This window comes from Musca autumnalis, unplaced genomic scaffold, assembly GCF_047663935.1.
Source record: "Musca autumnalis isolate F117 unplaced genomic scaffold, ASM4766393v1 scaffold_3, whole genome shotgun sequence".
NCBI classification, from domain to species: Eukaryota; Metazoa; Arthropoda; class Insecta; order Diptera; family Muscidae; genus Musca; species Musca autumnalis.
The window spans coordinates 181,731,318-181,744,254 of NW_027411866.1; the positions used below are offsets into that span (position 1 = coordinate 181,731,318).

General features: G+C 34.2%; 1 protein-coding gene across 2 annotated transcripts in view; it reads left to right on the top strand.

Moving 5' to 3' along the window:
* kairos overlaps positions 1–12,937 on the top strand; it is a 525,872-nt gene that overhangs the window by 311,451 nt on the left and 201,484 nt on the right. For both annotated transcript variants that reach the window (XM_073972378.1, XM_073972379.1), the window contains one exon: positions 7,168–7,244. The gene's annotated coding sequence lies outside the window, so the exon portion shown is untranslated. The remainder of the gene's footprint in view (positions 1–7,167; positions 7,245–12,937) is intronic.

A 12,937-nucleotide genomic window follows, 5' to 3' on the forward strand; every position in this document is an offset into this window, starting at 1 on the left:
TATTAAGTTTGTCATTCCGTTTGTAACTACTCGAAATAATCATTGTAGACCCCACAAACTATATATATTCTTGATCAGCGTGCAATTCTACATCGATATAGCCCTGTCCGTCCGTCTGTCCGTCTGTGGAAATCACTCTAGCGTCCGAACGGATTGACGTAGGTGGATGAAATTTTGGGAAAATCTATTATATGTATGTAGGACTTTTAGTATTGAAAGCGGGCTATGTAGGTCCACTCTTTCGTATAACCCCCATACAAAATGACGCGTGACGCGTCGTCGTTTTAAGGAATTTTTAAGATATTTGTCCCATTTTACCACCGAATTGGTTGTAATTTGGTATTTTGTGTCTCCAGAGGCCAAAAAACATTCCTATCAAAGTTGGTTTATATAGGTCAACGTTTTGGTATAGCCCCCATATAACGCCCCATATAAAGTACGCGTCATTTTAATATATGATAGTTCCACAAACATCCCAGGCGGGACAAGGGAGACTTCTCTCCCTAATATTCCATTTTAATTAAGACTATTTATGGTGGAGGGTATAAAAAGTTTGGCCGGCTGAACTTAACGTTTTTTACTTGTTTCCAAGTATATTAGTTTCTGAAGACACAAAGTGGATTACAATCAAAGTGAGCAAGTTTGTGTTGACACCAATAGTGATCAGATTCAAAAAAATGGCAACAGCCTTTGTTGATTTTGAATTGAAGATTTTCTGTGAAGGTAGGACCAGTGCAATGCCATGCTATAGCCAGTCAGTCAAGTCTTTGTTGTTTCGAAATGGAAAAAGTAGGCAATGGAAGGCCTACTTCACCCATTTCATATACATATCTACATACAAATATTTTTCCAAAATAAAAAAATGAATGAATAAATAAATAGAATCAATGTGAAAATGTACTACCTAAAATTGTAAAATACTACGAATTAAAAAAAAATGTTTAATTTTCGAATTCTGTATAATCCTATAACAACATTTTAACTGGAAACGTAATTTAATGTTATTTATTTAAAAAACTCATTTAATTAATTAAACAAAACATAGAATTAATTCGGAAATAAAATATTATTTAAATAATGATTATTTTATACGTAAATATATACAAAACTATACCGACAGAGTGGTAATTACATTATATTATTTTGGATCCGAGTGAAGTGAAGCATAATGTTTCATCAATTCTAATTATTTTTTCTTCAATATTATATTTTCTTTTATATAATTACGGAAGAATTATGAGTTCTTAACCTATTAAAAATTATACTCCCAATATCATTCAATGTGATTTTTCTTTCTTTGATTTTTAATTAAGATTTGTACGTATAACACTCACGACACATGTAATACTCAAATAACTAGTCATCCTGTTGAGCGTTTTTTTTATAATACTGAAAATTACATACATACATACGTACCTATATAAGTGGTTGCAAAAACCACAATCGAAATGAAAAATCACTATAATAGGATTATTGGCTATTACAAAACAATTGTATTGTGTATAGCTTTTAAATCACAATTACATGGTCATTTATTTTCATTCGTTGTTAGTTTAATTACACTTCAATGATGATGTGAAGAAGCTATTGAGATTTCATGTTGAATTGTCTTTCGGAAGTATTAGATGTTGTTGTTGCTGTTACATAGCAAATATTTGGCCATTTGAAAACAGGTATATTAAATTACCTTTGTCGTTTTCCTATAAGTTATCCAAGGTTACAATTTTAATGATATTCATAGCCATTATTTTGTTATTAAGAGTCATTAGTTTACCTTTTGGTATTTATTAATTGATGTACTTGTTCATTTTGGTTTTTGTGATAATAGTGATACGTGAATTGAATTGATATTGCAATGTTTAAATACATACATATACGAACAAATTTTATTATCTTCATAGTTTAATAAAATGTAGGAACAATAAAATAGGCTTAAAGTAAAATAAGTAGAATGGAAGGAACATTAAACGCGTCATGGCAAAATGTAAATGGTCGCCTTTTAGAATGTGTAGCAAGAGCGTATGATCTCTGCCCACTGGCAATAATTTGGTAGCAACACTGTTATTCGGTCCGTGTTGCTACCAAATTATTGCCCATTACAAAACAAGTAAAAAAGGCGTTAGGTTCGGCCGGGCCGAACTTTTTATACCCTCCACCATAAAATATTCTGAACTAAGACGGAATAATTACACTGTGCAGCAGCATTTTTGGGGGGTGGAAAATTTCTTTTGGAAATGAAAGCCCTTGATGAGTATACTAAGAACCCAAAAGGAAATTTTCGCCATAGGTCAAGTTTCTGAGATATCGCGCGATGAAATTTTTGATTTTTTCCCTATAATACTTGGGAAAATAGCTCCATATCTCTGTTTGGCGTTGTTGTAGCTTCGTTTTGAGGTGACATGTCTTCAGTGAAATCGATTGGCGAATCTTTTTGTAGAACATTACATTCTTCTAACTCAATGCCTTTCATGTCCTTTTCGTCCTTTATTTCTTGAACCGTAGTGAAAGTACCACAAGATGAGATTTTTCAGCATCCAAATATTCTACAAAAATGTTGCTCAGAAGATTTTAGGTACGGTTCCCTTTGACAACTAATCGATTTTGTCCCGTTTTCATTGTCCTTTTTGACATTTAATCGGGTTTGGTTCAAAAATAAACTATGTTTTGTTTTTCTGTATATTCGTCATTGGGTATTTATTGGTTGTACACATAACTATTGGTTATTGCTTATGTAGACATCTGGGGTGCTTCTGAAATATTTACCACTAATAGCTATTGTAATGATGAACACGTTAATAACAAATTTTCTTGGAGGATAGATCCGTTTATCTCAATTTTGGAACCGGATATTCCGACATTAAAACCGATTTTTGAACCGGTTTTAAGTAACCGATTAAACTTATATGTATACCGTTAAAAAGCTTATAGAGTTGTCAATCAAATTAAATTAATTCGCTTCTGAAAACTTTGTTAGTTGCAATTCTAGAACAAAAAAACCGTTTTCTTAAACCGTTTTTAAGGAAAAATATCAATACGCGCAAATATGAAGATCAAAGACTGGGGGGCGAACAATTCTTTATGTGTACAACCTGAAAAATCTCATCTTGTGGTACTTTCACTACGGTTCAAGAAATAAAGGACGAAAAGGACATGAAAGGCATTGAGTTAGAAGAATGTAATGTTCTACAAAAAGATTCGCCAATCGATTTCACTGCAGACATGTCACCACAAAACGAAGCTACAACAACGCCAAACAGAGATATGGAGCTATTTTCCCAAGTATTATAGGGAAAAAATCAAAAACTTCATCGCGCGATATCTCAGAAACTTGACCTATGGCGAAAATTTCCTTTTGGGTTCCTAGTATACTCATCAAGGGCTTTCATATTCAAAAGAAATTTTCCACCCCCCAGACTTTGAGTTCCATTTTGTGTCACAGTGTTATTTTCTTTCCTGTCTACAGTTTTAGGCGGAGATATTTTGTGACTAAATAAGCTAAAAAAGCATAAAAATGTATTCAATCGGTCGGGAACCTCATATGAGGCTTTATCAAAGTGTCGACCTATGTTTTGGTGGAGAAGTTTAGTGACCACAGGGAACATCAAACGTCAAATCACAGGTAGTTCGGTCGCAAAATGTAGCTACAATCCTCAAAATACCGAAAATCGGGAGGTACCGTTATGGGTGCTCTTCCAAAACGTGGACATATGTTTACAGTTTTTGAAGGAGATATTTTGTGACTACTGAAAACCGCAAATGTTAAATTGCAGGTAGATCGGTCAAATATTATAGCTAAAATCCTCAAACTACCCAAAATCGGGAGGTACCGCTATATGGGGGCTATACCAAAACATGGACCTATGTTGACAGTTTTAAATTGAGATGTTTTGTGATTACTAGGAACCTCAACTGTCAATTTCAAAATAGTAAAAAAGCGGGAGGTAACGTTGAATGGGGGCTATACCAAAATATGGACCTATGTTGACGGGAACCTCAAATGTTTAATTGCAGGTAGTTTGGTCAAAAAACGTAGTTATAATCCACAAAATACCGAAAATCGGAAGGTACCCTTATATGGGGACCTACGTTGACAGTTTTAGTGGAGATATTTTGGGATCACTAGGAACCTCAACTTGCAAATTACATGTAGTTCGGTGAAAATTTTTAGCTAAAATGCTCAAAATAGTAAAAATCAGGAGGTACCGTTGTATGGGGGCTTTACCAAAATATGGACCTTTCTTGACAGTTTTAGGCGGAGATATTTTGTGATTACTAGGAACCTCAATTGTCAGTTTACAGACAGTTCGGTCAAGAATTGTAGCTAAAATCCTCAAAATACCGAAAATCGAGAGGTACCGTTACATGGGGGATATACCAAAACATGGACCTATGTTAACGGTGTTTGATGGAGATATTTTGTGACCACTAGGAACCCCAAATTACAAGTAGTTCCGTCAAAAAGTGTGGCTAAATTCCCCAAAATACCGAAAATCGGGAGGTTCCGTTATATGGGGGCTATACCAAAAAGTGGTCCGATATAGCCCATCTTCGAACTTGACCTGCCTATGGAAAAAAGTCACTCGGGTGCAAAAATATAGCGCTCTAGCTCAAATTACAGCAGACGGACAGACGGAGATGGCTAGATCGTCTAAGAATTTTATCCTGATCAAGAATATATGTACCTTATATGGTAGCAAATGATTAGTTCGATGTGTTACAAACAGAAAAACAAACTTAATATACCCTCCATACTATGATGGAGGGTATACAAATAATAATGGATTATTATTTTTTAATTTACTACGTAGTTTGTTAAGTAGTTACAGCTACGAAAAAGTACAATAATGCGGATTTATGCTTGGTAGGACACAATTCAAACATGCTTGACATGTCTGCTGATCTGGAAGCTCTCTTTTCTCCCTTAAGTTCTATCACTCTGCATATTGAAAACACTTCCTTATATTTCTTGATGACGGTCCGCCGATCCATAAAAGGATGGTTTGATTGGCTCTTTCGGTAACGCCAAATCAGATTTGTTATTTTTACAAATGGGCAAGCCCTTTAACTTATGATGCAAATGGTCCAATGAAGCCATCAAGAAACACACAGAAACAGATCTCTGTACAGATCAGGTAAACCCCACCAGTATCTCATAGATTATCGCAGACATCACGATATATGGGGTCAAGTGCTGCTAATTAGGGACTTAAGGACTATTTTCCTATTTCTCAAAAAGTTGTGGCATGAACAAAACATTATTTTGGATTTCTGAATTTAATTTTTTTAGTGGCTAATGTTCAACTTACGGATATTTCATTCTTTATTTCCTTCTCTTCATTCTTTTCTTACTGCTCTTAACAGCGATTTTTCCTAACAATACTTGATTTAGTTCACTAAATTTAAATGTTAAAAATATATGTAGTTAGATATTTAATTTAAAGAGTATTTAAATAAGGTCAGCCCTATGAGACACACTTAAGCAAAGTTTAAGTTGAAAATTGAAAAAAAAAAACAATGCAAAACAAAAGATGTCGCCATAAAGTGTGTTTGTGTGTGTGCTTAATTTTTTATTACTGTTCTCACCTCTTCAACGTGAATAAAAGAATTTCCATCCGCATTGTCCATATTCTATTGTCCCGTTACGGAATGGTGGTGATGCAATGATTGTTTTGCTTTTGTTCAGTTTAAGCACTCTTTTCACTTCAACTAAAGTGGTGGAGAATTGATTCAACAAATTGTCATTGACTAGGTGATAGGTAAGCACAGGGACGTATGCAGGATTTCATTTCGGGGGGTGGGGGCACATCTTGACCAAAAATCAAGAAAGTTAAAAATGTTGTGTAGCGTTACGTAAAGCTATTTTAAAGGTTTTTTTTAGTTGATTTTATAAGCAATATTGACACAATTTATATAAACAGAGAGAGTTCATATTATTTTAGATACAAGTTTTAAATTTGGAACAGAATATAGTCCTTTGATGTTTAAATTTGAAAATTAACCATATCAGACCACGTTCGGTATGGTCCCCATACAAAAGTTCTACCAGGTATTTTGAAGTTTTTAACCAAATTCTCCAAGAGAATTGACGTAATAACTAAAAAATCTTTCAAATAAATATTGCCCATATAGGTTTATTTGGCATTTTCGGTTCTGATTCAAGCAGAGAATTGCCCGAACACTAGCTTTAGTCCCATTAAAAAAAGTTTTGTATTTTGAATTGAACACAGTTTTGACCACGAGGACTGATTCTGATAAGAAGATCTATCTCAAAAACCTTTTATGTTATTTGTATAGCATTAATAATTTAATTGAAACAAATTATATTATGTTATAATTATTTTTATATTATAATATGTTTGTATTTGGGCTTTGCAAGTTCTGACAAAATAGGTTAAGTCGAAAAAAACCCCATCTGATACCCCAATGGTCGTTGTTCCTGCTTATTTCTATCTTAATTGCACCCCAGGGCCACCCACTGCGTACGTCCCTGCGTAAGCATTCCATAAAGTGCGGCGGGATGCTTTATGAAATATTTTACCATTGCATTTTATTGATATTTCAGGACGAAAGTTTATTCTTCCAGTAGTGATTTTTATTGAAGTACGACGCATTCATGAATATTTTCATTTTTATTGATTATTTATTAAAATTCACTGTGATAATTTCAAATATTCTATTCAAGCGTAAAATATGCAATGATTGTTCAATACAATTTTAATTGTATTCATGGCAGTTTTTTTCGTAATCATTTGAAATTAAAATCACTATTCAGTAAGAAATATACATTTGTTTGTGGGAAGTACAATTTTAAATATTGATTTGTTAAGATTTATTGCAAAAAAAATTAATATTTTTACTAACAAATACTTTACTACGAAAAAAAATAAAATTTAATTTATATACATTTCTTTTAAAATGGCAAAGTGTTAAGGGACACCAGATAAGTTGTGTTTCTATCCACTCAAACTTTTGTTGACTTTCTTAGTTGTACTGTTTAACTTTAACTGGCTTAAACTGACAAAGTCAATTCTCATTATGTTGATGCAAAGATAAACAAATGGTGAGAGTTTGCTCGTGTTTGGATAAAGTAACCAAAGTATAAGAAATGCTTATAAAAATACATATTATACATTATTTTAAATTCTATCATGCTTATTTTCCTTTCAGAATTTGAACTTCGCTACATGTGACCAATCTAATAAAAAACAAAAATTCTTGTGATTTTATGGAGAGGATTAAATAAAGTAAGTATTGAACAAATCATCTACAAGGTAATATTTGAAATTTGATTATCTCAAAATGTGAAATTTATTGGAAATAATGTTTCAGCAAAATGTCTTAAACCAAGGGTTTCGGAGTCTATGAGTCGGAGTCGAGCAATTTTGCTGAAGTCGTAGTCTGCATCGGAAAATATATTTCGACTTCGACTGCGTGAACATTTTTTCTACATTATAGAAATATAACATTAAATTCGGGATACCAACATTTTCTCAAAAATTATTATTTATTTTAAAAGGATGCTATAAGAAACATATAAGCAAACGGTACATATACTAAGTTAGAGGACGATTCATAAGAGATTTTCTATCCTATTGTTGTTTTATTAGAAGTCATCCTGGCCTTTTATTAAAGGATCTGTTGGAATACTAAGAAAGACACTGTGATCTCTATGTGAAGTCTTTTGATTATACTGTGACACAAAATAGAATCCAAGGTATGGGGTGGAAATTTCCCTTTAGGAATGAAAGCCCCTATTGAGTATTTTAAGAACCCCAAAGGATCCCATAGCTAAAGTTTCTGATTTACTACATAATGAATTTTTTGATTGACTCCCAATAGTGCTTGAGAAAATAGCTTTATATCTCTGTTTGGACATACTGTTTCATCATTTTAAGATGACATATTTTCAGTTAAACAGAATGAGCAATCTTTCTGTCGAATATTTTGTCCCTCTTGCTCAGTTCCTTCCATGTCCTTTTTGTTCTTGAACAGAAAAAGTACCAAGAGATGCAATTTTCTACATTAAAAAGATTTTACAAAATCGATATTGTCAGGATTTCATTGTCCTTTGTCAATTTTACCCTTCCTTTTGTAGGGCATGATAAATCTGTTGTAGGTGACAGATTCATTCCGACATAATTCAGAAGTGTGACAAACGACGAATCTATCTTCCGGGATTCATTATATACTCAACGAGGACTTTACATGCAGAAATTCAAATAACCGGATCTGTCCGCCAGGAACAGATATAGTTCATGTACATTCGAGTTTTCTACACAAGGAATAGCTTATACGAAGTGCAGTGAAATACATAAGCATCGAGTTTTCATGAGAAATGAATGATATAAAAGACAATGAAAACATGACAACATCGATTTCTTGTTCATGTGGACCGATCCTACATAAAATGTTCCTAGCAACATTTTTGTAGAATATTTTCATGTAAGAAATATCATCGTGTGGTATTTTTTCGGTTTGAGAAAACATCTATCTACATACTCACATGCTGGTTGGTGGGCAAAATATATTCAAGTACAATTACACCAAAGTTCAAAATGTATGCGATGGATTTTAGTATAAGGGGTGACCACCACTTGTAAATTTCAGAAAAAAGTATAAAGTATAAATAGCATAGAATATGTGACCTAATTTTCAAGTCGAATGTACCAATATTGCCTGAGATATGAGTGCTGGAAGGGAAAATTGATTGTGTTTTTATGCAGAATAGAAACTAAAAATTTATTTTTCTCGAAATTACATTTTGAAATCGGTGAAGGTCTAGCTTTTGGTGTTCTTGATAACTCCACAAGAATCTATTACAATAGTTTTATTAGTTTTCGAGCTAAAGTTGGCACCGAAGCGATTTAATAAAAACAGAATTTCGTAGACTCCAATTTGCCACAAAACTTCGTAATATTTTTCTCTTTCAAATGAGAAGAATGTACCAAAAAATGGTCTGGAGTTGGATTCGGTACATTGACTCAGAAACTCTGCTTGAAATATTATATTCTATAAAAAATTTAAACATTTAGTAATATTTTATTTGGGGGAGGTAAAGGATGTTTATAAATTTGTCCATTTTTATACCCTATACCACAATGTGGAAAAGGGTATTATAAGTTTGTTTTGGTAAAAATTCATGTAACACCGCGAAATATTCGTCGGAGACCCCCAATGTGGTATACCAATCTTCATATCTCGACGAGATAAAGCGATTTTGAGATGTGTGTCCGTCCGTCAGTCCGTCCGTCCGTCCGTCCGTCCGTCTGTCCATTATAAATTGTAAACACGCTCCAGGCCGCAATTATGGACCGATCGTCACGAAATTTTGTATGGAGGTCGGGTTCAGATCAGAATAGATCCCTATTCTTATTGGTGATGATCGTGAAATATTTAGCGGGTGAAATGGACCAAAAACATAATATTTATCCAATTTTCTAGAGGCTCTGTAGCTCTCAATAACAGTCCGATCAACGCGTAATTTTAAATAAGGTAAGAGCATATCACAAAGTAGAAGCTTGCAATTTGAGATGGCGATCGGATAATATTTAGAGGGTTAAATGGACCAAAACTTTTGTGTGAAAATTTTGAATATACAGCATATATCGTAATTCCTGGAAGTGACATTCGGGACAAGTGAGATGTACTTGAAAGTGGAACGCTTGACCTTTCAATTGATGCCTATTATGTTGGTGTGCATGATTAGATAACAGAGTTAAAGCCTAATATATTCCGTTATTTGTTTGAAGTGTAATAATAAACTCGCTAGAAGTCGCAATTATACATCAATAGTCACGAAATTTTGCACCGGGTAAGAGTATAGGTCGAAAAAGATGCCTACAATTTTGAATGATGATCTAATATTCTTTAGCGGGTGAAATGGACCATTACTTTTGTATGAAAAATATAAAAATTTTATTTTTGGTCGATATTTTAATTCCTTGAGGACATATGTATATATTTCGCAAAGTAGCCCACATATGGAAAAAACTACTGACCTTTCCTCTGATGTAAATTGCAATAAAGTGTTTGCTAGATAACGGGTCAATTTTGTAGCGGCTCTGTAGGTCAAAAAAATAACCCGCAAAATTTTAAACAATGTTTGAGTTTATGTGTGAAATTGGTAAAAATTTCAATAACGTAGCGGTTAAACAACGGAAGTAGTAGTACTACATAAGTGGGTTTCATTACATTTTAGTTTGTGTGAACTAAATGTTCCTTTCCTGCTACAAAAATATCTTTGTCATGCTAGATAACTTTTTGGTTTTGGTCATAAGTATTATACATTACATCTCTGATATTTGATAATTAATTTTTCACAATCATTGAAAAGAAGTTCCGTGGAGAGCGATTGTCCAGGGATAGTGGTATAGGGTATCCCATGGTCGGCTCCGTCCGACTATAGACATTTCTTACTTGTTTTAATATAATACAAACGCTTAGCTTCAGATTTCATTCCCTCTATCATGTTTAAGTCAGAATGAGTTGAAGTCTACTTTTTCAGTTGTTCTTTAATCATTTCCCCTTGGTATGAACTTTAAAGAGTAATAAGGTAGCAGAAGCCGATGTCTTATCAGCCTAGCTGTTCAAAACAGGTGATAAGTTGCATGCATCAGCTAGTTAGCACCATCTGGTAGGAAGAACGTGTACCCAGTGACTGGAACCTGAACATCCAGTGTCCCATCCACAAGAAGGGAGATAAGACTGTGTGATCTAAGTACAGGCATATAGGGGTCAGGGATGTTGTGCGAACAACTAAAGCATATGATCTTGCAAATCCACCATTGACCCAGCGCTAAATCCTGGCAAGACCCCAAAGATTCAGATCGACATCTACCATCTTTTTACAATGTTATATTTAACTTGTTTTGTTGTCTGTCTGTTTAGTTCAAATCTAGTAACTAATTTTTAATACAGTTGCAGTTGACCAATCGAACTAAAATTTTGCAGACTTTTCTTCTGATTTCGATGACGAAACATGAAATCAAAACCAATATGAATCAATTTTTCCTATAGATGGGGTCTATATGAATTGCCTGTGTGAATTGAAACTTTTATCTACGGAAAGATCGAATGTGTTTAGGGCCTTTTCAGAATTTTGTGGCCCTTTTTGGACAGTAGAACTTACGGACCAACATGTTTATTTGGATCAAAGTTCAAAAGTGTGCCGAAGGAGGTATTTAAATGTATGGTCCCACATAGATATCGCGCCCACTAGTCATTACAGTTGGTCATCGTATAACTTTTGTACCAGTATGCCAGGAAGCATGGACTTGTAAACGGAAAACATAATATGGCTGTAAACAGGACCACAACGAACATCATCGGTATACATTTCCAAAGGATCTTCGAACAGACCTTAAACTGCACTTAGACACAAATTTTGAACTTTTGTAGGGGAGGTACCCTAAGGAGAGGACCGATATGGGCCATTTAAGAAGTTAAACTAAATTTGGACAAAATTTTAGGAGATCAAAATTTGGACCAAATTGGGTGCCCCGTTCAAGAGATATCGTACATGGCAATTTAGTTACACTTTTAAAATTTTGGGGGAAAGAACGGGAACTTGTGGACAGGTATTGCCTATCTTCGAACTGAAACTAAGTTTGGACAAAATATGACGAAGGACAAACTTTGGATCAAATCGGTTGATCAGTTCTAATGTTATCGTGCTCTTCAACCACTACATATGGTGCCATAGGGGTTTTTTACGATTTTCGGGCTGTTTTCTCAAGACGTAAGGACTTGCCCCTGAAAAACATTTACCGTGGTAATTGAGGCAACGAAAGCAAGTTGCTCCAACAGAAATCAAAGTGAACTTATCCGAAATTTTGTGTTGGATGTATCCGAAGGAGTGGAAAAATATAGTCAATATTCGAACCTGATTTATATCTGGTAGATATATAAGGATGTGTAATGTTTAAACGAAATCGTTAACTTCCTTCAAGAGTTATCGCACAATTTTTTCAAACATTTTTGAACTTCTGTGTTGGAGGTACCTGAAGGAGTTGGCCGATGTGGCTTATCTCCGAACTTAAACTAAGTTTGCACAAAATATTACGAAGGCCAAATTTTGGACCAAATCGGTTCATCCGTTCGAGAGTTATCGTGCACTCGAACCAACGAGACAGACAGACGGACAAGGTTAAATCAACTCCAAATTGTCTGAATTGGATTTCGACCAAAGATACTTGGCTTCTAAAACCATTATTTCGATGAGGCACAATTTGTCCGTATGAAAGTGTATACCAGGGTTATGACTTTTCAAATTTTTTTTTCTCAAAAATTGATTCCTGTAACACGGATGGATGAATTTTGCCTATTAATCACTAAAGTAACGTTCATTCCATTGAAATATAAAAAAGTTCACGCACAAACCGATTTAAAACATGTAAGAAAAGTCTATAGTCGGACGGAGCCGACCATGGGATACCCTATACCACTATCCCTGGACAATCGCTCTCCACGGAACTTCTTTTCAATGATTGTGAAAATTTAATTATCAAATATCAGAGATGTAATGTATGATACTTATGACCAAAACCAAGAAGTTATCTAGCATGACAAAGACATTTTTGTAGCAGGAAAGGAAAATTTAGTTCACACAAACTAAAACGTATTGAAACCCACTTATGTAGTATTACTACTTCCGTTGTTTAACCGCTACGTTATTGAAATTTTTACCAATTTCACACGTTTCACTACATTTAACCCGCTAAGTATTATCTGATTTTCACGTTGGTTTGTACGCTTCTTCTTCGTCATAAACTCAAACTTTGTTTAAAATTTTGCGGGTTATTATTTTGACCAACAGAGCCGCTACAAAATTGGTTAAAATTTTGTTTTTAGTCCATTTCATCCCCGGAACATTTCACGATGATCACCAAAAACTAATCACTTCTATTCTGGCCCGAACCCAACCTCCTTCAAAAATTCG